The following is a 23,454-nucleotide window of genomic DNA, read 5'->3' on the forward strand; positions in this document are numbered from 1 at the left end:
ATTAATGAGAAGAGATCTAAAATAGAGTAATATTGAAAAACAAGAAGCTAACAGAGACATTAGTGACTAAATCTCATTTCTGTTGAATTTAGCCATACTTTTTATTTCTATAATGGCTGGCTTTATGTTGATTTAAATAATGTATAATATCTCAAAACATTTAGGAACACGTACATAAAACCTATGCTCTTGAGTCTGAAGAAGTAAACATATCTAAACATATCTAAAGTAAACATATCTAAACAGATAGATAATATTATTGCTATATGAACTCTGCCTATTGAGGAAAAGGAGATCTTGACAGAAATTACCACTGATTATGGACCATGTTCTTATACTTATTACTCTGAGTGCTGTGTTGGTATTATTACCTGTGAAGGAGTCACTGTATAAAACAATGGGAGCTGCATCATGACTGTAAAATTCAGTTATCAGCACAGGCAATCAAAAATTTACAGTGAGATGTAGAGTCAAGGATTTACTATTATTCTATCTACAGCAAATTGTGGTTTGGGGGGATGCATTAAAAGAAGTAGACCCTATCGTCCTAGAAATCTGAGAATTATGCTTGTGTATGAACTACTAGATTAGGTCCTTTTTTTGTATATTTCCCTTCTAGATGACCATCTAAATCACTCCATAATACTGAAACATAATCACTACATAGTTCTTGGATGTTTATCCTTTAAAATATTAAAAAGTGAAAGGATAATTCATGTTGAAAGACAAAGCACGTGTCTTTTAACAAAGTGTTATCTCAGGACAAAAAGATCTAAAAGAGTTGAGGACGATCTCATTGTTATCTCATACGGGGGAACAGGGAGGATTGAGCCACAGTCTTCCCAGAGGTACACAGTGGAATGGCGAGAGCCCAGGGGACACAAGCTGGAACACATGAAATTCCCACTCTACATAAGAAAAAAAAAATCTTGAGGGGTGGTCAAACACTGGAACAGGTGGTCCAAAGAAGTTGTGACATTTCTTTCTTTGGTAATATGCAGAGTTCGACAGGGCACAGCCCTGAGTAACCTGCTCTGACTGGACCTGCTTTGAGCAGGACGTTAGACTGGACAACATCTAGAGGTCCCTTCCAACCTACATGATTCTATGACTACACGATTATGCTTAGCATCTCAAAAGTAATCTCGTCCTACTCTTTCAAATTTCATCCGTAGCTATGTTCCCTATACAAAGGTTAACAGTGTTTAGACCACTTAAAAAACAAGACCACTTTCTCTCCTCTAACCAGTGGTAAATATTTCCCTTCCTTTATTCTATGGCTGTGTCCACCAGTATTTTTTAAGTCCTGACTATTTGCATTACTACCACAGTCAAACAACTAACTAAACCAAATACAATCTGGGCCTTAAACTGCAACATCAGATCAAAAGATTCTAGTTTACGAGTAAAAACAAAATCACTGTGGAAAAAATATACGTGATTGTTTTTTTGGAGAAAATCCTTTTTGTGTCTTCAGTAAGAGGACTATATAACTGATTTTCATTTGGTCTATAAGAAATAAATATCTTTGTTAAGCTCAGTACTCATCTAGCTCATATTTTCATATCTGAAGATCACTGCTCTGCCTTTTCTGGAATGATAATTCTGTGAATATTTAATGTTCACTAGAAAGTTAAAAACACTATAAGTACTTTAAACAAGAACGAGGAAGTGGGATTTTTAGTGAATAACAATACTAAAAAATGAGTTGAGAACAAGCTGGAATGCAAAAGGAAGATCCAATAAGGAAGAAAGATACCCTAGAAATGATACTCTGAAAGATAAGGAGAGAAAAGAGAGAAAAACAGCAGGGAAAATATTTAGTTTAGAATCCTTTAAAAAAATTGATAATTAATGGAAAGACACATCATTCTGTTTATGCAGCACAGAGTCCACTCATGGCTTAGTTAAAATTGTTAACCAGAAAAGTTCAAGTGTACTGGAGATGCAGACTTTGAGTCAAACCAAACTTTCACTATGCACACATTCATGCACATATATACATAGACACACATATATGTGCATTGCATACATGTATGTATGCTCTATGTGGGATATAATTACTATGTACAATATAATTAAATGCAATCACGATATATCTAATCTATGCTTCTAATTATTATTGACATTTATGTAGGCAAAATCACTTCAATCAGACTTGACACTCCTCTCAGTTCAATTCTACGCAAACAAAATTGAAGGGACAATGTCTGAAGTAGGCAATTTGCAAATATGTTATTTTCACTGCTTTTGCTAGGTAGAGGATGATCAACACTATTTTCCAAATAGGGAATTAAGGTTAAGTGTCTAAACTACAATGACAAAAGAAATCTATAATAGACATGAAAGCAGAGGAGTCCCTGCAAAATATCATAATTACACTGAATGTATTTTAAAATGAGTATTGATATCTGGAACTGAATTACAGAATCACAGAGTGACCAAGGTTGGAAGGGACCTCGGGAGATCATCTAGTTCAACCTCCCTGCTCAAGCAGGGTCATCTAGACCACATTGCATAGGATCGCGTGCAGGCGGGTTTTGGATATCTCCAGTGAAGGAGACTCCACTATCTCTCTGGGCAGTACTCCAGGTACTCATACAGTACTCCAGGTGAGGCCTCATCAAGGCCAAGTAGAGGGGAAGGATCACCTCCCCCCACCTACTGGCAACACTCTGCCTAATGCACCCCAGCATACCATTGGCCTTCTTGGCCACAAGGGCACACTGCTGGCTCATGGTCAACTTGTTGTCCACCAGCACTCCCAGGTCCTTCTCAGCAGAGCTACTTTCCAGCAGGTCAACCCCCCAACCCGCACTGGTGCCTGGGGTTATTCATCCCTCAGTGCAGGAACCTGCCCTTGCCTTTGTGGAACTTCAAGAGGTTCCTCTCCGCCCAGCTCTCCAGCCTGTCCAGGTCCCTCTCAACGGCAGCACAGCCTGCTGGTGTGTCAGCCACTCCCCCCAGTTTTGGATCATCAGCAAACTTGCTGAGGGTGCACTCTGTCCCTTCCTCCGGGTCATGGATGAATACATTGAACAAGACTGGACCCAGGACTGACCCCTGGGGCACACCACTAGCTACAGGCCTCCAAATACACTCTGCGCCATTCACCACAAGCCTCTGAGCTCTGCCATCCAGCCAGTTCTCAATCCACCTCACCCTCCACTCATCCAACCCACACTTCCTGAGTTTACCTACAAGGATGTGATGGGAGACACTGTCAGAAGCCTTGCTGAACTCCAGGTAGACAACATCCACTGCTTTGCCCCCATCTACCCAGCCACTCATTCCATCAGAGAAGGCTATTGGATTGGTCAAGCATGATTTCCCTTTGGTGAATCCATGCTGACTACTCCTGATCACCTTCTGGTCCTCCACATGCTTAGTGATAACCTCCAGGAGGAGCTGTTCCATCACCTTTCCAGGGATGGAGGTGAGGCTGACAGGCCTGTAGTTGCCTGGCTCCTCCTTCTTGCCCTTTTGGAAGACTGGCGTGACACTGGCTTTCTTCCAGTCCTCAGGCACCTCTCCTGATCTCCAGGACCTTTCAAAGATGATGGAGAGTGGCCTAGCGATAACATCCGCCAGCTCTCTCAGCACTTGTGGGTGCATCCTGTCAGGGCCCATGGATTTATGGATGTCAGGTTTGGACAAAAGATCTCTAACCCGGTCCTCCTCCACCAAGGGAGAGTCTTCCTTTCTCCAGCCTTCCTCTCTTGTCCCCAGGGTCTGGAATTCCTGGGGGCTGGCCTTAGCAGTGAAGACTGAAGCAAAGAAGGCGTTCAATAACTTTGCCTTCTCTGTATCCTTTGTTACTGGGGCACCCGCCCCATTCAGATGTCTGCAGAGATCTTAGAGGCAGCCATCACTTTCTAGTGAGGAACTGGGACTCTATTTCATTTTCCTCACATAAACAGATAGTGTCATCTGAGATAGCTTTGGCTTTTTATTTTTCGTCCAGCTGCTGCTCCAGAAGCATAATGGTTTTCCCATAGGTCCTATGTCATATCTAACAGTCATGAATACTGTCTTGGACAGTATGGTGCATTAAGCTCATTGCCAATACCATTGGCATATACAACTAAGCAACCGATGGGGCAGGTTTTCATCAGTTAGAGATAAGCAGCTAGCGTCATTTGAGATGCTCAGGGTATCTATTTGAGATGCTTAAGGTATCTAAAATATTCACACAGGACTAGAAGGTGCACAATTTAGGAAAAACCTGAACTCTTCCAGGGCAGCTACTGCACTCAGGATGTTGTTAGAGCAAAAGGGAACACACTTTATATGTAGAATCAAGAATTTATTCCTAATCTACTTGAAGTCTTAACAATACACAAACTTTCTAGTATCTACCCCCTTTTCTTTGGTGTTATGGCCTCATGTGTCCTAAGGTCAACAATTTCTCATTCTTAAAAATCGCGGGAAGAGGCTACAATGAACCATTTGGGTCCTGAGGTCTTCAGTGGGAAGAGCATGAAGTTCATGGTGACTCCTCGATCTCAAGTCCGATTGGGATTAATTTTTTACATTCTTAGACAGTCTGTTCAGCTAGTCCTTTTCTTATAGGCCCACAGGTTGGTTATACAGAGACTACTTATTTTCATTAGACTTTTACCAAATGTGATTAATACACTTGCTTTGCAGAGTCAGCACTAAGCCATAGCAAAATAAGGCATCGTTAAGCTATAGAAAATCAATGTGCAGCTATAGGAAACAGGTCATCGCAGAGTCAGTATTCAGATGCATGAAATAGCCTTCCTGTTCCTTTCCTGATCCCTGTCAATTTTTGCAGTTGCAGCTAAAACAGACCCAGGGCCGCTAAAGACAATTCCTGATAAAACCTTTAGTCTGAGCTATTTAAATGTTATGAAGTCTGTTGCCTGCTGCCAAAAAAAGTAACACTATGTTTACTGGGCTACGCAGTAGTTGGAGGCCAGCCCTAACCAGAAAACACCTTAAAAATGTCATAAAATACTATGCTTAGGCAGCGGAGTCCTGCCTTTGAAGTCTACTTTAAGGTAAGCGTAATCATTCTCCAGAATAATTTCTCTCGAACATATGGTAATCACATTTTTTAGCTTTATTTTCAATATTCCTATCTGCTGAAACCTCAACATCACTTTGTCATCAGGTTACCCTACATTTGAACTTGGTAAACCATTCAGCAGAAATGCTTCTGACAGATTTCTCCTGGGAAGGCAGCTGAAAGGAGAAGAAGTAAATGTACAAATAGGATCAGACTACTTCTGTATTTAAAAAAATAATAGTAACATGTTTATGTACCCAGTAAGCAATCATCAATACAATTGCAAATACTGTTGAATGTCACACTAAAGTAATTGTAAAGACCCAGTTTGGGGCGTTTGCAGAGAGACACTTAGTTTGTCTTTTGATATGTGTTGCCATATTAATTGTCTCACCTGTGTTCAAAGGTTCTGTGTAGCCATGTCATTATAATTAAAGCCCATACTGAATTAAGATAATAAACGTGCCAAACTTGACAAAGCAGTGTTATTTCATTAACCAACTACAAACATAGATTTTAACTACCCACTTGCTTTAGACAAAAGCTATGACAATTTGTAAATTACACCTATTATACTACTACATATTAATCTTAAGTATAACAAATCACCTTTATAGTGGCCTATGACAATTCATAATAGAAAAAAATAAAAATATGGAAAGCTGATATTGTAGGAGTAGGAATGCTATGATAAACTCCAGGGGAGTTTATCCCCAGACCTTACACAGTTGATTGCTGAGTCTATCCAGGAGTTACATTTTAGGTTTCTTGTATGTATATGGTCATTATCAAATACTAGATTAGTGTATGCTTTGCTTGCCAATAAGGAGTTATTCTCTTGGTAACAGACATAGTGTGATTTTTATGCAAGGAACCTAGGCTACATCTTTAATCTCAGCTGCAAGCCCTCCCAATCGTAATGACACAATATTACTATGAGTCTTAGTACAAAAAGTCTTCAAACTGTGGTGCCTGCCAGTCTTATTTTGCCTAATTATCTGCACCAGCCTCTTCACGCTGGTGTGTCCGATCGGCAAAGAGGAATATATTCTGTTAATGGAAAACTTCTGACTCGTTCTTCACAGTAATATTGATGTTTGCACTACTGTTCCTCCATCATTGCTGATGGAATAGTGGCTTAATTACTTAGGTTGCTAATCCCAGTAGGATCATATGGGTAAATTTCTAGAGATTTTCTCTCACTAATATGTTGTTTAAGTACCTAACACTAAAGTACTCTTTGGTTTAGATAAATAATACCATGCCACTAACTTGATAAATTGCTACATTTTCTCCAGTGATACCTGTAAAGGGTGTATATACTTCAGGGCCTTCCACAGCTTAAGACAAAGTAAGAAATGATGCCAGTACCTAGTCCTTTTAATATGTCAGACTACTCTTTCATCATCAAAGCCTAATTTAAAAAAATGATTTTGTTAAATTGTTCTTTCAATACCACATTCATTTGTCCTTCTTAGCTGAACACCGGAGAAAAATAGGCAGTCTTAAAATGACACAGACCTATCATTTATGTGTTAAATTATTTTTATAATAACCAGCATAGGAGAGAGAAGATTCCTATATGTTCTAATATGTGACAGAGGATGTCATAAGCTCTTGGATGAGCTTGATGAATGCTGAATTGTCAAGCCTTTTTCTTTCTTTCTTTCTTTCTTTCTTTTTTTTATTTCTTCTTGTGTCAGACAATCTGAGTGGATTATCGCTCTCACCACACATCACTGGGTCTTCTCTTCTTGATTACTGCAGAGTATCACAGGATGTTTGTCTCTCCAGGCAGCATGATCCATAAGCCAAAATTAATAAACCAAGTAGAGCCAGTGCACAGTTGGAATTCTGTCCCACGCTACCGCAGACTGCTTAAGTGCGAGTATACTGCTTGTCATGCTTTTGGCCCATGTACAGTACCAGTCTCCAGTATGCTTGAGTATGGTCACAGGCCCCATCAGCCAAGAACTGCTCCTCATGAACAGTGCAAATGAAGCTACTCATTTTATGTTTGCTTTACTTTCCAAGCTGCTCTGTCTCATGATCAAAAGCAGGTCCTAACATTCGTTATTTAATAGTGCAAACACAGCCATAGACAAAGAGCCAATGAATTGCAACTGTTGATAGGCACTGCAGTATACAGAAAGATGTTTTATTTGACAAACCAAAAAATTATTTTCATTTCAGAAAACACTAAAAGTTCTCAGTAAGCGTCTTTTATTTCTATCCAGTGTTCATTTTCACAAAAAAATTCTCTCTTCCATTTCTGATCACATCTAGTGTGGACTTAATCTTGGAAATGTGCAGAAGTCCAATGGCTATTTTTAACTGGTGTGTATTTATGTACTTTTGCAGAGCCTTAAGTTTTCAAAGGAGAGTCATGGATGAGGGCAAAAGAGAGATTAAGTTTAATAGCTGGAAAGTTTCCAAAGTTGAAAATGTCTTGGGGGAAGTGGTATGAGTTCATGTCAAATTCTCCTTTCTGCTCTTGAAGGCAAATACTGAAAAAAAAAAAAAACCCAAAAACAAACCCCTAACTTTTAAACTCATTTGTGTACATCTTTGGCTAATCTGTTCTTTCTTAAGCTTTTAGGTTTGGGATTTACCTCAAGTGAAGACTGTCTCCAAAACACTAACCTGCAAAATGGGAGAAATTATATAAAGAACGCCTCATTGAAATAACAAAACCTATAACAAATTAGCCAAAGTTAATGTAGATATGCAGTTTATTTTATCACTGATGTATTCCTTATTCAAAAATACCTACCTACAAATTTCTCGCCAAATGCCTGTCATTTAAACACCACTGTAACAAAACCAAAACATATGCCTGTTTTCCTAAAGAAATGTTTTCCTAACATTGTATATATGAGGAATTAGAGTGAGAATGAATGTTAATGAATGATCATTAGATTATTAACAGATGTTAAAGCTGCATATTACATCACTCTATAAGCAGACGGGATTTTTTAAATGTTTTTATATTGTACATCATACACATGGTATCCATTTTCATTAAGTATTTTTAAAAATACATTAACATATTTATGTTTCAGAGAGTGATAATGTTCACCCCTAAAATAACAGAAGTGAGAAGAATCTGGGTGACTATTGCCTGCAATCTAGTGCAGTATACCGAGAGTTAGAATTCAAAGAGGATCAAAAACTCCATCTGGCCAACACTACCTTATCTTAGTAAAATTCCATTATTTTTGAGTTGGGGAGAACTTAATTAATGTAAATGGAGGAAATTCTAAGAAAATATGAGAAAGTAAACGTTTAAATCTCCTGTGGATGGTTCCCTAAAGCTCCACATTAAAGACCTTGAATAAGTGTTAATAAAGCTGTTCCTGGGACCAGCTTGAATCTTAAGCTCATTTACTTTTTCAGCTTATTTCTCCACTTGTTGTTACATTGTAAAATAACAGACTTCTCCAGGAAACAAAACAAACATTTTGATCATACTGTAATTTGGCTATTAAAAATATTAGGCTTATATGCTGCATAATGAAACTTTAAGCATGTCATGCACACACATTGTTATATAACAACAAAATAATTAGTTGTTCAGATATTCTTTTATTAAGTTTTGATATTATCTTAGTCTGTTTCCAGTCCACTGAAATCAATGAATTGCTGAGAAATAAGATAATCCATGAAAGTGGCAAAATCTATTCCTTTGAAGTATGCATCAAATATGTTAATTTTAAAAGAAACTTCCACTTTCCTCTCAGTTTTTTGTTATTGCTCACAAAGAGTGTAACTAGTTAGAATAGTAAGGGGAAAGAAAAGAAGAAAAATGTAGAATTTTTCTCACCTCCATCCCTGGATAGGTGATGGAACAGCTCATCCTGGAGGTTCTCACTAAGCAAGGCTTCTGACAGTGTCTCCCATCACATCCTTGTAGGTAAACTCAGGAAGTGTGGGTTGGATGAGTGGAGGGTGAGGTGGATTGAGAACTGGCTGGATGGCCGAGCTCAGAGGCTTGTGGTGAATGGCGCAGAGTGTAGTTGGAGGCCTGTAGCTAGTGGTGTGCCCCAGGGGTCAGTCCTGGGTCCAGTCTTGTTCAATGTATTCATCCATGACCTGGAGGAAGGGACAGAGTGCACCCTCAGCAAGTTTGCTGATGATCCAAAACTGGGGGGAGTGGCTGACACACCAGCAGGCTGTGCTGCCGTTGAGAGGGACCTGGACAGGCTGGAGAGCTGGGCGGAGAGGAACCTCTTGAAGTTCCACAAAGGCAAGGGCAGGTTCCTGCACTGAGGGATGAATAACCCCAGGCACCAGTGCGGGTTGGGGGGTTGACCTGCTGGAAAGTAGCTCTGCTGAGAAGGACCTGGGAGTGCTGGTGGACAACAAGTTGACCATGAGCCAGCAGTGTGCCCTTGTGGCCAAGAAGGCCAATGGTATGCTGGGGTGCATTAGGCAGAGTGTTGCCAGTAGGTGGAGGGAGGTGATCCTTCCCCTCTCCTCAGCCCTGGTAAGGCCTCACCGAGAGTGCTGGGTCCAATTCTGGGCTCCCCAGTACAAGAGAGACATGGCACTCCTGGAGAGAGTCCAGCGGAGGGCTACAAAGATGATGAGGGGACTGGATCATCACTTCTATGAAGAAAGGCTGTGAGAGCTGGGCCTGTTGAGCCTGGAGAAGAGAAGACTGAGGGGGCATCTCATCAATGTCTACAAGTGTCTAAAGGGAGGGTGTCAAGGGGATTGGGCCAGTCTCTTCTCCGTGGTGCCCAGTGACAAGACAAGAGGCAGTGGGCACAAACTGCAACACAGGAAGTTCCGTCTGAACATGAGGAAAAACTTCACTGTGAGGGTGACAGAGCACTGGCACAGGCTGCCCAGAGAGGTAGTGGAGTCTCTTTCACTGGAGATATTCAAAACCTGCCTAGACACAATCCTGTGCAATGTGGTCTCAATGTGCTTGAGCAGGGATCTTGGACTAGATGATCTCCAGAGGTCCCTTCCAACCTTGGCCACTCTATGATTCTGTGATTCTGTGATCTAACATTGGTGTCTTTATTTTGAACTGTATCTTACTCCTAGCCTCTACATTGACTTAGAGAAGACCAGTCCCACCTTTTGCTTCCACACTTAGCAATTCTTACAGCCCCTTTTTAGCAATTTCTGTTTGCCCACTTCTACATAATTTTGTAACTTTGGCCAGCAAAAAAATGTATTTCCCTAGCTGAAAAAAAGCGAAATAGCAACTCCCACGGCCAAATGTTGATATCTAGGAAGAAGTCTTTATTTTAAAAAGCCTTCGTTTCTCACTGAAAGCTACAGAATTATCACTTTTGATGGCTTAGCTTCTTAGGAAACAAATTTTTGTAAAGCTCCATCCCGTCTCACTATTTTCCTTACTAGACTATAACAAAAACTTACCTGCTCCTCTGCTAATTTTCTCATTATTGCAGTAACAACAGAGTACTTATAACCACCCCAGGAAACGGGCGTTATAGCGGGGGCTGCTGGCGGGGCAGTGCCAGTGCTGGCTGCCGTCACCTGTCTGCACACCCTGAGAGAGCAGGGCCCCAGAGGCGGCCAGGGCAGCCCCAGCCCCGGATGGGGGGCATTGGGCACTGCCACATGGCTCGTGTTGGGGGGAGGTTGGAGGGGGACCCAGGACTGGGTAGAGGCAGGGCCGTGGTGGGGCTGGAACCAGCACGCTGCAACATCGCAGGGCAGCAACTGATCAACATTAAAAAAAAAAATGCAGAGAATATTTAAATTGTGGTAGAAATGAAAGAAAGAAAGAAATTTTTTTAAAGAGTTTGGATTATTTTCTGTAATTATCAATAAAAACAAACCCTTGTAATTTGGAAGCTGCCTCCAAGGAAAACAATGAGAGCTCTATAGATGACAGTCTGCGTAATTAGCAATTGAAATGGAAGCACTTTGGCAAGAGTCTCAGCAGAAGACTTGGAGCAAAGAAGTCTTTGAGGTCTAGTTTGAGGTCTAAAGCCTATGGGTACAGGCACATCGTGCAAATGCTAAATATACCCATTGCTACAGGCCCTCCCTAGAGGGAGTAGAATTCATCTATGGGGATGCCAGAACATTGCAGCAAACTAGAGGAAAATTAACATACCGTGAAACTAGTGAGAGGTAGATCTTGAACGCGCCAGCATGGATGATAGTCTTGAAGAGCAACATTGGAGGGACTTGGCTATATCGATCTGGTGGCCATTTCTTTTTGCTCAGTGGAAGAAAAGATTAATCATATGTAACAAATAATGCAAGTAAATAATTGCTGTACCATTTTCTGGTCTTCATGGCATACGATGTAGAACTTTTCCTGCTCTTTTGAGACTCTATTTGTTTTTCAGCCTGTTCAGATCAGTTTACTCTAGCTCTAAAATCATTCATTTATTTCTAAGTTAGTGAAGGGAATAGTGATGCTCTGAAATTGTTTTAATGCTAACAGCTATTTTATAAATTTAAAAAACAACAACAACAATAACAAACTTTATTCTGACAGCTAGCTATGAATCTGAGCAAGGCCATGAAATTGATCATGTTAACCCCTCCCTGGCTTTTAAAAAAAAAAAAAAATAGTTTGGAAGCAATGAACAGCCAGCTTTAGGCTCCTAAAGCTGATTTAGTTGAATCTCCTTTTTGATTCGGTGTCACAGCCTTATAGCGGAGCTCTAAATTGCCCACTGAGATGACCTGTCTTTCTAATGACTATAGATTGTCCTCGTAACTCAGACCCTGAGGCTATGTCTATGCTAATGAACTAAACCAGGCCAGGCCAGGGGCATGAGCACTGGCCTGTGATGATTCATATTGCTTTACTGTTGGCATTATTGTTGGCATGGTTTTGGCCTTTGCCAGCTAGCACACTCTGCACATAGCCGGGAGTTAGCGCAGACCAGAGATATTTCCCAAAGGTCATCTAGAGGTGACCATCCTGTTACAGACGCCAAAGCTGTTTAACAATATGAGCATGACCAGTTTGTGAAAGCTGATCTCTGGGTCAAAAAGGCAACTCCAGAACCATCTATTATACTTGGAAGTGGCTGAAGTGACCCTTGGATTTAAGTTCCCATTGAATATAATGAATATGAATCAGGTTTTACTCAATGAAGTAAGTGAAGCTTCACACACAGCAGTAAAACACAGTTTTCAAGTTTTTCCGAAGCCTAGGCATATTGAAAATATACCATCATGAAATATAAGAAAGAAATACCAGTCTCATCATGTTTTGTGTTACAGATTGAGGTGTATGGTTTGTACAAGTGATTTTATCTTTTCTGTCTGAGAGACAAGAAATAAGTTTTAAGTTAGCAATCAGACCTTGTTAGAATAGCCTGTACAAATATAATCTTAAAAAGTTATAAAAAGTTGGTTCATCAGAATGAAAGTTGCAAGGGGTATCTCTATCCTAATATCATAGAAGTATCACATAGGTTTTTCCCTCCCTACTCGTTTCTACACTTGTCTGTTTAGTTCTAAAAGGTTTTGATTATTCATGGTATAAGTTGATTTTTTACAAACTTCTGTGCTATTTGGCATAAATTTATTGATGAAAAGAGCTGCAAATATAGATAGGGCAAATATAGGACATTTCCCCTAGAAGTTAATCGAACAAAGCAACTGAAAACTGTTGCATGCCTCTAGCAATGCTGTGATGGATAAAAATTATCTAGTGAGAGTTTTAACTATAGATTAATTGCTGGAAAGGCTCCACTACAGTCTTTGATGTCACTGATGCTTGTATTTAATGGGTATTATTTTCTGTTACATTACTTCTTATGCAGTCATACAAAAGTGTTAAACGCTTTTGCGTCAATAATGCATGGATTAAGGGTTTCTACTAGGACACACTGACATAATAGACAGTAATATTTCACTTAAAGCCATAACGATCTATCCGATGAAGTCAACAGTTCACAGACAGGGAACTGTTTCATACATTTCTATTACAGTGACAACAAAAATAAGATAATGTTTTCAGTGGAAGCCTTTTATTATGCAACCATGCAAAAGAGTATTTTTTAAAAAGCTTTTACAAACACTTTTGTTGGTATTTTGAGACTGTCTTCTTTATACTGTACAACCTGTAGACATGAAGAAAATTTTGTCAGTAGAAGCCTTCTGTCTTTCCCTTTCCTTGTTTTTTTAAGCTTTCATTTTAAAAGCAACTTTTTTCTCAAGTCTAAAGAAGATAAAAAAGTTACATATAACGGGTTACATTATAAGAGAATTAAACAATATACCAGCTGAAGCAATAATGGAGTTCAATCAAATTTCTAGACACAGTAAGAGAGTTCCAAAGAAAGTAATCTCACCCAAGTTTGGATGTATCTCACATAATATTAGATGCTTAAAAGTTCATTGTCTAAGTGAAAGACATCATTCTAGGCTTCTTTTATAGGTCATGGAGAGAAATAGGACCTTAAAATGGTTCATCTCATCCTAAAATACATGTCCAAGATGGGATGAAGCATTCTCTAGAGGTTTCTATTTCTTTCCAATAACTATGCAGGAAAGCCAAAATTATTTGCTTTGACTTGGATTGCTAACTTTCAGATATATAATATTAAGTCATAGGTACCCAAAGAATTTTATAATTTACTGGATCCATAATGATTTTACAGAACTGAAACTGAGGCACTGCAAACTAGTTTAGGACAGAACAGACACTGAATCCAAATCTGAGTACCATTTCAATCTTTTCTCTGATTATTCCAGATGTTTCTCTATGTAGCATATGTAAGCAAAAAAAAGGTGAGGGGACTGTACAGAGCACAGATCTTTTTATAAAGAGACATTACAAATCTATCCTAAAATTGTATATTTGCAACCTATGAAAAAAGTAGCCACTTCCACTTAGTTTAATCCAGGTACTCATTCTACAGATACTTTAATCAGGTTTATTGAATGTGAAGTCACTTGGTAGGTCATTTATGAAGGCCAAGGACTAATGCATAAAAAGGATCTTCAATCTTTTGTCAAATAGAGGCACAACACACACACATCAGATTACTAGGCTTGGCCGTAAGCACAAGTGAAGTATGAATTCTCCTAGCATCCAAATAACGAGATTAATGCTGCTTTCACTTGAGTGAAAACTGCTCTTAGTTGCTTACGCTAGTTTTTCATTTTTACTGTTTTTTTTTCCATATTCTACTGCCTTGAATTTTTTAGCGTTCCCTCTATAAAGAGAATTTAAAAATTCAGTGGCTGCTTCAGGCAAGCCAAATAAAGTCAGCATCATGATTGTTGAATTACAATTGGACCAATGATAAAAGTCTCACTCTTTAGCCAAAAAACTAACAAAACAAACCCAGTATATGAATAGCAATGACAATCTCATGTCAGGTCACCATGTGGGCCAGGGGCTCACAGGGCCAGTGCTGGGGGGCTGCTGGCAAGACCGGGTCAGGCTGGTCCCCCGGGCCTGTCCCCTCTCCCTGAGGACCCAGGGCCCCAGGAGCAGAGCCGGGAGAGCCTCAGCCACGGGGGATGCTGGGTATTGCTGTGGGGCTGGGATTGGAGGGGGGACTGGGCTATGGTGGAGCATCACGGGGCAGTAACAACGGCTCCAGGCTGGACTGAAATGCGGCTGGGGCTGGGGCTGGGGCTGGGGCTGGGGCTGGGTGGGGGGGGGGGGGTCACCCAGGTGGGGAGGGCAAGGATGGGGAGGCCAGGAGTTCATGCAGGGCCCTGACACCATGTATTTCAGAGACAGCTGCAAGAGAATAAAAAAATCTTAACAGGCACTGAAGCTTCTAGCAAGGCCGTTCTAGCAGGACGCACTCCTGCTGTACACACAACGCAGAGGTGACAATTGGTATCTTTCATTTATAAATATAAAAGAATAAGCAGTAAAAGGCAAAAGTTTGTTTTTAAAAATACAAAGCACACCTCGTAAGCAGAGCTGCATCTTTATCTGTGATTTACTTTCAAAATTAACTATGTGAAAAGACTCTATTGCTTAGACCTGTTATTTGCATAGAGACAAATTTGTTCAAACAGAAAATGAAGTAAGTAGGAATGAACTTTAAACAGACTGAAACAACGCAGATCGAGAGAACACACTACATAATTCTGGGGCTGAAGCATCAACACAATTGTTAACTAAAAGTTCCAGTTGCAGAACTACTTTTCAGTTGCACTATTTTTGGTGTTTTGCCTTCAGTTTCACTTATGCAGTCTGACTGAAAGTAATGGAGTTGCACAAGTGAGTCTGAAGGCAATACTTGACCTGCAAAAATCTTTATTACTGGTGATCCATGAGTCAGATAGAAGACAAATAAGCTTCCAAATCCCAGCCCTAATTTACAGGGCTGGCAGTCAGAAAAGTCGTTTCTATTGTAAACTGAATGATTTTGATTGGGAAATTATGGAGGAAAAAAAAAAACTATTGAATGTGACAATACTATTTTTATAGAGAGTTTTCAGAATAGCCCTGCACTTTAAAAATTAATCACATCCTGCTGCTTATTCCCTACTTGAAGTCAAAATGCTCCATTTTTGATATTACAATTGGTTGCCATAGAAATGATAATCAGGTCAAAAAAAAGAGATTATGACTTCAGGTGAGGCAAAAACTGCAGGAACCCTTAACAAAGAGATTTCTTTCTTTTAAGTATCACTCAGATGCAAAGAACAGAAATTGTATGTGTGTATGTGTGCATATATATAAAATTCATACATATATATAAGCATATATATCTTTTTATCAGATTAAGCCTACATGTTATGAAGAGAATAGCATCAAATTTTACTCCCCTTCATATCTTTTGCTTAAAAATATTAACATGCAAAGGGATCACAAGCCGTAACTGTTAACGTTTTTCATATAATCATATATTACATTCATTGTGAAGTATCAAAATTGTTTATATGCTCCAATGTCATGCTTGTAAATAGCACTTTTCAGCACTGTTGTACTTACATCACTGATTTTAGCTGGGTGCTGTGCCCACTAGGTCAGGGACTCCCATTCTGAAAGCTATCAGGACAATTCAGCCAGACTTTGGTCTGCTCTTACTTACTTGGCTTCTCAGGATCTGACTGCAAGCAAACTTCATTTTTCTTGCCTCCTCCAGTCAGACTAGACCCTTTTCCCTACCTAGGGCTGTATACCTGCTCACATAATGAAGAAGAGGAAAAGGGCACTCTGGAAAGAAAGAGGGCTGGTATTGTGATACTGCTGTTAGAAAAATTAATCTAGTCCTTAGCCAGTTCCTGAGGGTACTTTGGGAAATAAGTTATATAGGGAAAGGCTACGGGAATTACTCTTATAGCAAGCAATAGAAGTTTTAACTACTGTTTTTCTGTAAAAATCAAATAGACACAGGTGTCTGTGCAGCAGGTCTGGCACTTTAGCCATACTGCGTACACCAAAATTAATTGCACTGGATATGGTCAATGCGTGCAATAGTGCGATGGAGCAATGCTGTGGTAGTTTCCCATTGAATAGAGTGATCTATCCCATTGGAAAGTGTAGTCACCAAGTTCCTAGTTAACAGAGTCTTCTTAAATAACAAAAATCAAAACACACTTGCTGACAGTGTGGCTTTTAAATATTTTCACTGTGTGAGCTCACATTACAACTGAAAGGAAACTGATGTGATAATAAATTCTGCATTAAAATATTGTATGTATTAACACTGTTACAAATAAAAAATATATAAATAAACCTATCAAAAGTATAAGGATATCATATCTCAATTCAAATATATAAACCATTCAAACATATAAACCAATGAGTTTGCTAAAAACGACAATGCAATCCATACAAAGTTTCTCTAAAAACAAGCACGAGACAGCTATCTCCGTTATTTAGAGTTTTGAAGGAGCTAGACTTCTTGCCCTCACTTTTGTGATTTTATTGAAGAATCCTTTTCAGCATTTATTTTGATGGGCTGGAAGAAAGAGAAAAGAAAAAGACAGTGTTCCTTTTTTCTTTCAAGAACTTTTTTTTAATTGAGTCTTCTTGGAAGAGAGTGTTCTTTTGGAATATGGTCATAAATGAAAAAAGGTCTCAAAAGGCTGTGGAAATTGAACTGTGTTCCTTATGAAATGCTGTTGAATACTCTTCTGAAAAACAGAAATTGGAATTTTCATTTCTTTCTTTTCGTCTCCTAAACAAGGTCTCACTACGTTAACTGAATGATTGCAATGTTGCTACAATACGTCTCATGGAAAAAGCTGTGATGCTGCAGTAGAGATGTGGAGTGAAGATACTTCTCATTTAAGGTTTGCCATCACAGCATTAGTCAAGTATGCGTCAGATTTTGCTCTTGACCTCATAAGCTTAAATTTATTTATTCTAGATAAAAGTACATGATATATGGCAAACTGTGAAGTTGCTTTAGGCCTTTATATTGTTTTGATAATGGTGAATACTTGCTATTGTTGACTATAGCTGGTTAACAACATTAGAGTTCCACAGTTTATTTAGATCAAACAGGGCTTGCAAATCACAATATATTCAGTACCTGATTCAAGTAAAAAGTAGACGTGGATATAATCCTCTAACCTATTTGTTCTATGTCATTACATAGCCTATGGAACAGCAATAAAAAATAGGAACAGCCTAGACAGCAAGTATGGGAATCATGACCTTCACTCATCCTTTGTGAACACCGTAGATATCAGTAAGAGTGATATCCTTCCATTTATCCTTTTCTTGCCCAATGAGGTACATGCTACGTGCGAAAAAGTGAAAAGATTCTTATCCAGAGTCTAATACAGATGGTATTTTTACAGAAGAGGCTTGTCTTTCAAGTCTGCCAATTGAGGTACATATTTTCCTCCCTACTACCTGATATAATAATGTTTATTGCTGATAGTTTGAATCAGTACTGGTACACAGGCTATAAATTATGTAGCTGGGAAGCGGATACACAATCTGTTTTGTCTGTACTATCTGCACTTGAGGAGGCCACAAATGTAAGTGGTAAGTGTTGTAACTAACATAGGCAAATACAATCAGGTGACTGAGGGATAGATAAAATATGATAAGGTATATATTATAGAAGAGAATAACCTTTTATAAGATGCGGAGTCTGTGATGTGAGTCAGGTGTGTGAAAGTTAGGCGTTCTCGTCCTCAGCCATGTGGCACATTTGTCCTTGTCTTCAGATTTCGCTCTTAGTCCCATGTAAATAATCTGCTTAATGCAAATGATGCTGTCTGTGGGCAAAGGAATCCACCTGCCTAGAAAAAAGTATACATAGCAGTAAGCAAACAATACAAAAATTTCTTTCCATTATTTATTCTGTTCAGTGCTCTGACAATTCCTATTTCACCTTTTTATTACCCTCCTCTAAATAAGCCCCCTTTATTTGACTATTATAATGATTTTTTCCCTGGGCTACTAACATTTTCTTTGTAGTTTCCTAAGATGACAATGACAAGCATCTGCAGAGCATATTTATGATGCTTCCATTTTTGACTCATATTTTTGTGCTCTCATTAGAGGCTAATACTGAAAGCTGTGTCACTGCTGTATTCATTTATTTATTTGCTGAACCTGTCAGTTGTGCATTTGTTATGAAGTAGTCATATTTTCACTAATAATTTTGAAGCTGATATCAGAAAGTAAGGCATGCCAAAGAATGGAGTCATTATATGCGAAGAAAAAAAACAACTGCCCTCTGAGTTAGTGAATAATAAACTATTTTGGGTAAAAATGTCTCATTATTAGCTATCAGAATCAGGACTGGTGATGAAGCTCCATAAGTACTCATAAAATAACTAAATACTGCAGGTGGTTACAGATTATTACACAAAGCTGATAGCCAGCCAGCCAGCCTCCTAGTGCAAAAAATCAAATGTGTAGGATATGTTCAGACATCATTTAGTGGTGGAGTTTTCCTCCAGGGAGTAACTAAAATCGGTACAGAGTCTGCAAATAGCTTCACTCTAGGATTTTCTTCTTTTTTTAAGTGGCATTCATGAAGAACGTTTATGAGTGAAATGAAAGCTGATGTCAGATGGATAAGGTGCTCCACTGGAGTCCTTTGGAGTAATTCAGAAAAGCTAACATTTCTTATCTGTGAAAGTTACAGCTAAACTCTAGATCTGAACTTCCTGCCTGGTTAAAAATGATTCTGTTTCATCTGTGATCATAGGAGACATCCCAGAAAACGTATGTTAAAGGTACCTGGATTTTGCTAAACCCTGCTTTAGATATATGAATAATTTCTTACTTCTCTTCCACTATTACAGCACCAGTTGCAAGACTGCAATCACACTTTGTTGTCCAGCATGATAAACCAAGTAGAAGACTTAAGAGATGAGTCAGATTATTCAGTCTGTACAGATGTGCTAACTGTTGCATGCATACCAGCTGAAACTGCAACAGACAATAGGTATTTTTATTTTCATTTTATAACGGTTACAACGGAACAGGCTATCAATGATCAAATGGGATTAACCATCCTCAAGAACAGTTTGGTTAACTAGATGTTCACTAATTGGTAAAAAAAAGTCCTTATTTGTCAGTCCACACTTCTTCTTTGGTCACTTCAGCTCTATGGCCTGGGTCAGATTTATGTCTTCTTCTGTTTATTGTCTTCTTGGTGCAGTACACAGCTGTTACAAATAAAGATATTAATTTAAATAGTTATGCCAATATCCCTTTTCTCTCAGTCACCAGAAAGCTGCTTACAACAGGTAGTGATAAGCATGAAGACGGTAATCTCCTCAGTTTGATATTCCAGGCTAAGCTTAGAGCAGCGAATAAACTCTGTATTGACAAAATTGTAAGTAGGTAAACACCTTTACCTAAGTTTACTTTTAAGAATAACACTGCTTATAAATCCTCGTAGAACACAGACTTCTAAGAATGGCAATGAAAACGTTAAATATGTAAGTGTCTAGATATGCGTTTAACTTGCTAGTTCTATTAGACAATGAACGATCACAGGGCTAACAAGTCAATACATTTTTCAGCCATATTAAAAATAACTTAATTTGTCACAAGCACATTCTATCCTTACTAATGTTCACCTCTAAAACAACTAAATCCTACGCTGTTGCTTGAAGGGCATTTAAGCAAGATCTAACAGCTAAAGTTCTTCTCCACTTAGGCATTTTTTTAACTCTCATTTCTCCCTTTGTTGTGGCAGCGCAAGCATTTGAGCTAACCTGCAGTCAAAAAATCTCTCTGAAATGAACTCAGAATAAAAGCCTCTCAAATAAATCAGTGACCTTGCTTGGTTCACTGTCAAGCTGCACAGACCTCTGTGGAAGGTTGCGTAAACATAGGAAAGACAGCAGGAAGCACCATCAGCAATATATCAAATTTCAGATATGTCAAATTGATACATCTTTACCAGACTAGTCACAGTTTTTGCATTTCTGATCACTCTAAATTTCCTTTCACGCATTGATTATGCTTACAGATATATCCTGACATGAAGAAGTTCAGGTGAGTTAATGCTGTTGGAACTGTGCTGATTTGAGGTGTAAATCTAGTCCAGAATAACTGGAGAAGATTCACAGACTGCAAACTTTCTTCCATGCTTTCTACCCAAAAACTTTAGGCCCAGTTTTTAATGATTTTTTTAAACTTTTTTATTTGTCTGTCAGAGTCTTCTCTGTCCAACAATCACCCAGAATCTCTACTATATGCTCCTAGAGAAACTCCTACACATTTGCAGAAGGATTAAACCACTAGGGATATAGACATGACTTTGACACACAATTTGATATAGAACAATTTCTCTGCTCTTAAATTCTTCACAATGCTCTGAAAGTTCCTGTCGAAACTCCCAAACATTCTACATTAGATCTGTAGGGCTCCTGTAAGGGCTGTGTCTGTATATATAATCTAAAAAACGTTAAAGTTTTCTACCTAAACTTTTATATTTTAAACATGCACTTATAAGTCTGATTTTAACACACTGTAATTTGCTTTTCATTTTGAATTACAAATTGAACCTTTTATATTACTGTTCTGCATCTGAACATGACGTTCCTGAGGGCCTCTATTAGTTTTGATGGGTTACCATGGAAACTGGAGAGAGAGAAAGGGAGAAAGGGAGAGAGAAAGAGAATACATCTGTGTGCTTAAACCTAGAGAGTTGCATCCTTTTCCATGCTTCTGCGAAAGAAATCAGTGACTGAACATAAAGAAAAAAACTAATTGTAGAGATGGGCCATAGTACACGGTACATTTTTGGCAAGGTGGAAGGTATTCATGATTTATGCTGGATCCGCTTCTCTTTATAGGAAATAATGCTATCTTATGCTATGAGAGCATGAACACCACTGACAATGGGAGTTCGAGCTATCTCAAATCATTATCAATCTACCTACCTATCCCAAACGGGGGAAAAAAGTGAAAGGGGAGTGTGCCAAATTGTGCCTCATGGCGAAACATGAGAACACAGCTGCAGGTTCTGAATGGAACCAACAACTGCTCTCATGGAGCCTATCGAAATCCTTTCAGCTTACAGTGACTTTTCCCTCTGATCAATGTGGATTTAATTTAAAATAGTGATGAAAGAGTTTGTATAAGGTTCCAATTCACAAGGACATTCAGCATCGAAGTGTGAAAAAAGGCAATAAAGGAAAAGAAGAGTCTAGTATATTGTAATCATAGTTTGGAAATAAAAGCGAGTTTCTTTATTTTTTATGGTGTCAAGTCTGATGAAACAAAACAAAAAAAAATTAACAAATGAAAAATCAGCAGAAATTTGACAGTGGTATCATATTATTTGCTACACCATTGGAGAAATTAGGTGGTGACTTACAAAGCATTCCGTGTGGGAAGTACTGAACACTTAAGGAGGTGAATCCTCCCACCACTACACTATATATCTACACGATATAATGTAGATAGATACCCTGCCTTTACTTTGAACTGATTATACATAATCATTGTGAAAAACAAAGCTAAAATACTTCATATCTCAGCAGAATACACTCAGTACATATTAAATCATTTCTTGGTCAGTTGCACGTACAGGGAAGAATTAGGTTTTATCTGTTCAGAACAAACCTTGCAAGCAAACCCACAGACACATTCTCACTTCTTTTTTTTTTTTTTTTCCCCCAAATAAGTGGAAATGTAGTTATCCTGTTAAAAATGGGGGAGGGGGGGAAGAAGAAATCAGCTATGGCATTGAAAGTTCATCTATCCAAATATAACTTATTACCACGATTAGAAATACCCGCACACTAACTGAAGGTTCAGTTTCTCTCCCTTCTACTCCACATAAAAGACAGGATTGAACCTCTGTTCGAGATCTAGTGAGAATTGCAGTAGTGAGGTGCTGTATATAACGACTTGCCAACAAACAGAAAAATATATATTGTTGTGATCTATGGAATGAAAACAATCACCTTTCATCAGCCCAAAACACAGTGCTTAAATCCTGCATATGTGCAAATTTAACAGAGGAGGTGAACTCCTTGGCCTTGGCTTCCATCTCCCACTGTGCTGCTGTGGCACTGGGAATTCAGACACTCCAAGAAAACACAGCACGAAGGCTTCTCTCCGTTCTTCCTTGGCCCATATGAAGGGAGAAACTGCAGTGGTAAACAATACGGGAGGATCATATCTGCATGTTTTTCTGATGAAAGTGCTACACTTTCATGCCTTTGATTGTGTGATCTGACAACAGAACCATGCACATGACAGTGCTAGATTCATGCCTCTGACATGAGAACCATGACCTCTTCATATGTACAACACAGATGGGAAAGGAATCTCCTGTCTTAAACAGCTAATGTTTAAAATGCAGTTAAGTCCTTATTATTTCCTTTCCCTTAGACAGATTTCTATACCATGTGATGACTTTTGCAAACTGTTTTCTGACATCTTAAATGCTCAGTCTTCTTTTGGGACCCTCATTTGAGACATTCTTAGAAACTGGATTCCTTCAGACAACAAAGCATCCAAAATCAGGCACTGAAATGCATTGTGTGAAATATGTAAGTCTTGTTAGGTATGTGTGTGTGTAAAAAAGTTGCAGGTCTGGCTGGAGATCTGCAGTATAATTAAGTTCTACTGTTCTTAACTAAGCCTTGAGTGATGGAACTTCACCATATCAAGGAAGTCTGGATTCTGTTAAGATCAATACTAAAGCTTCCAGTGTCTTAACAGGCAGGGCTGTTTATATATAAGTATAAAAACACATCTTCAAAGTGTTTATCAGTGATAGCTTGTCAGTCAATTATATGCAATGTTTAATTACTTTTAAATTACCATGCTAGCAGGAGAAATTTAAATATTCATGCTCAGGATGTAGCATGATATTTAAAATGAAACAAAAAGGAAAGTAAATAATCTCTATTTACCTCATTTATGAATCTGTGGTAGAAAGTACACTAGAGTGAGTATGAACAGAATTCAGTGAAACAGTGGAAAATATATTTTATCTAAGGTTATAAAGAAATGCCCAATAGGAAAAAAAAAGAAAAAAAGAAAAGAAATTGACTGC

This window comes from Struthio camelus, chromosome 3 (genome assembly GCF_040807025.1).
Source record: "Struthio camelus isolate bStrCam1 chromosome 3, bStrCam1.hap1, whole genome shotgun sequence".
Classification (NCBI taxonomy): domain Eukaryota; kingdom Metazoa; phylum Chordata; class Aves; order Struthioniformes; family Struthionidae; genus Struthio; species Struthio camelus.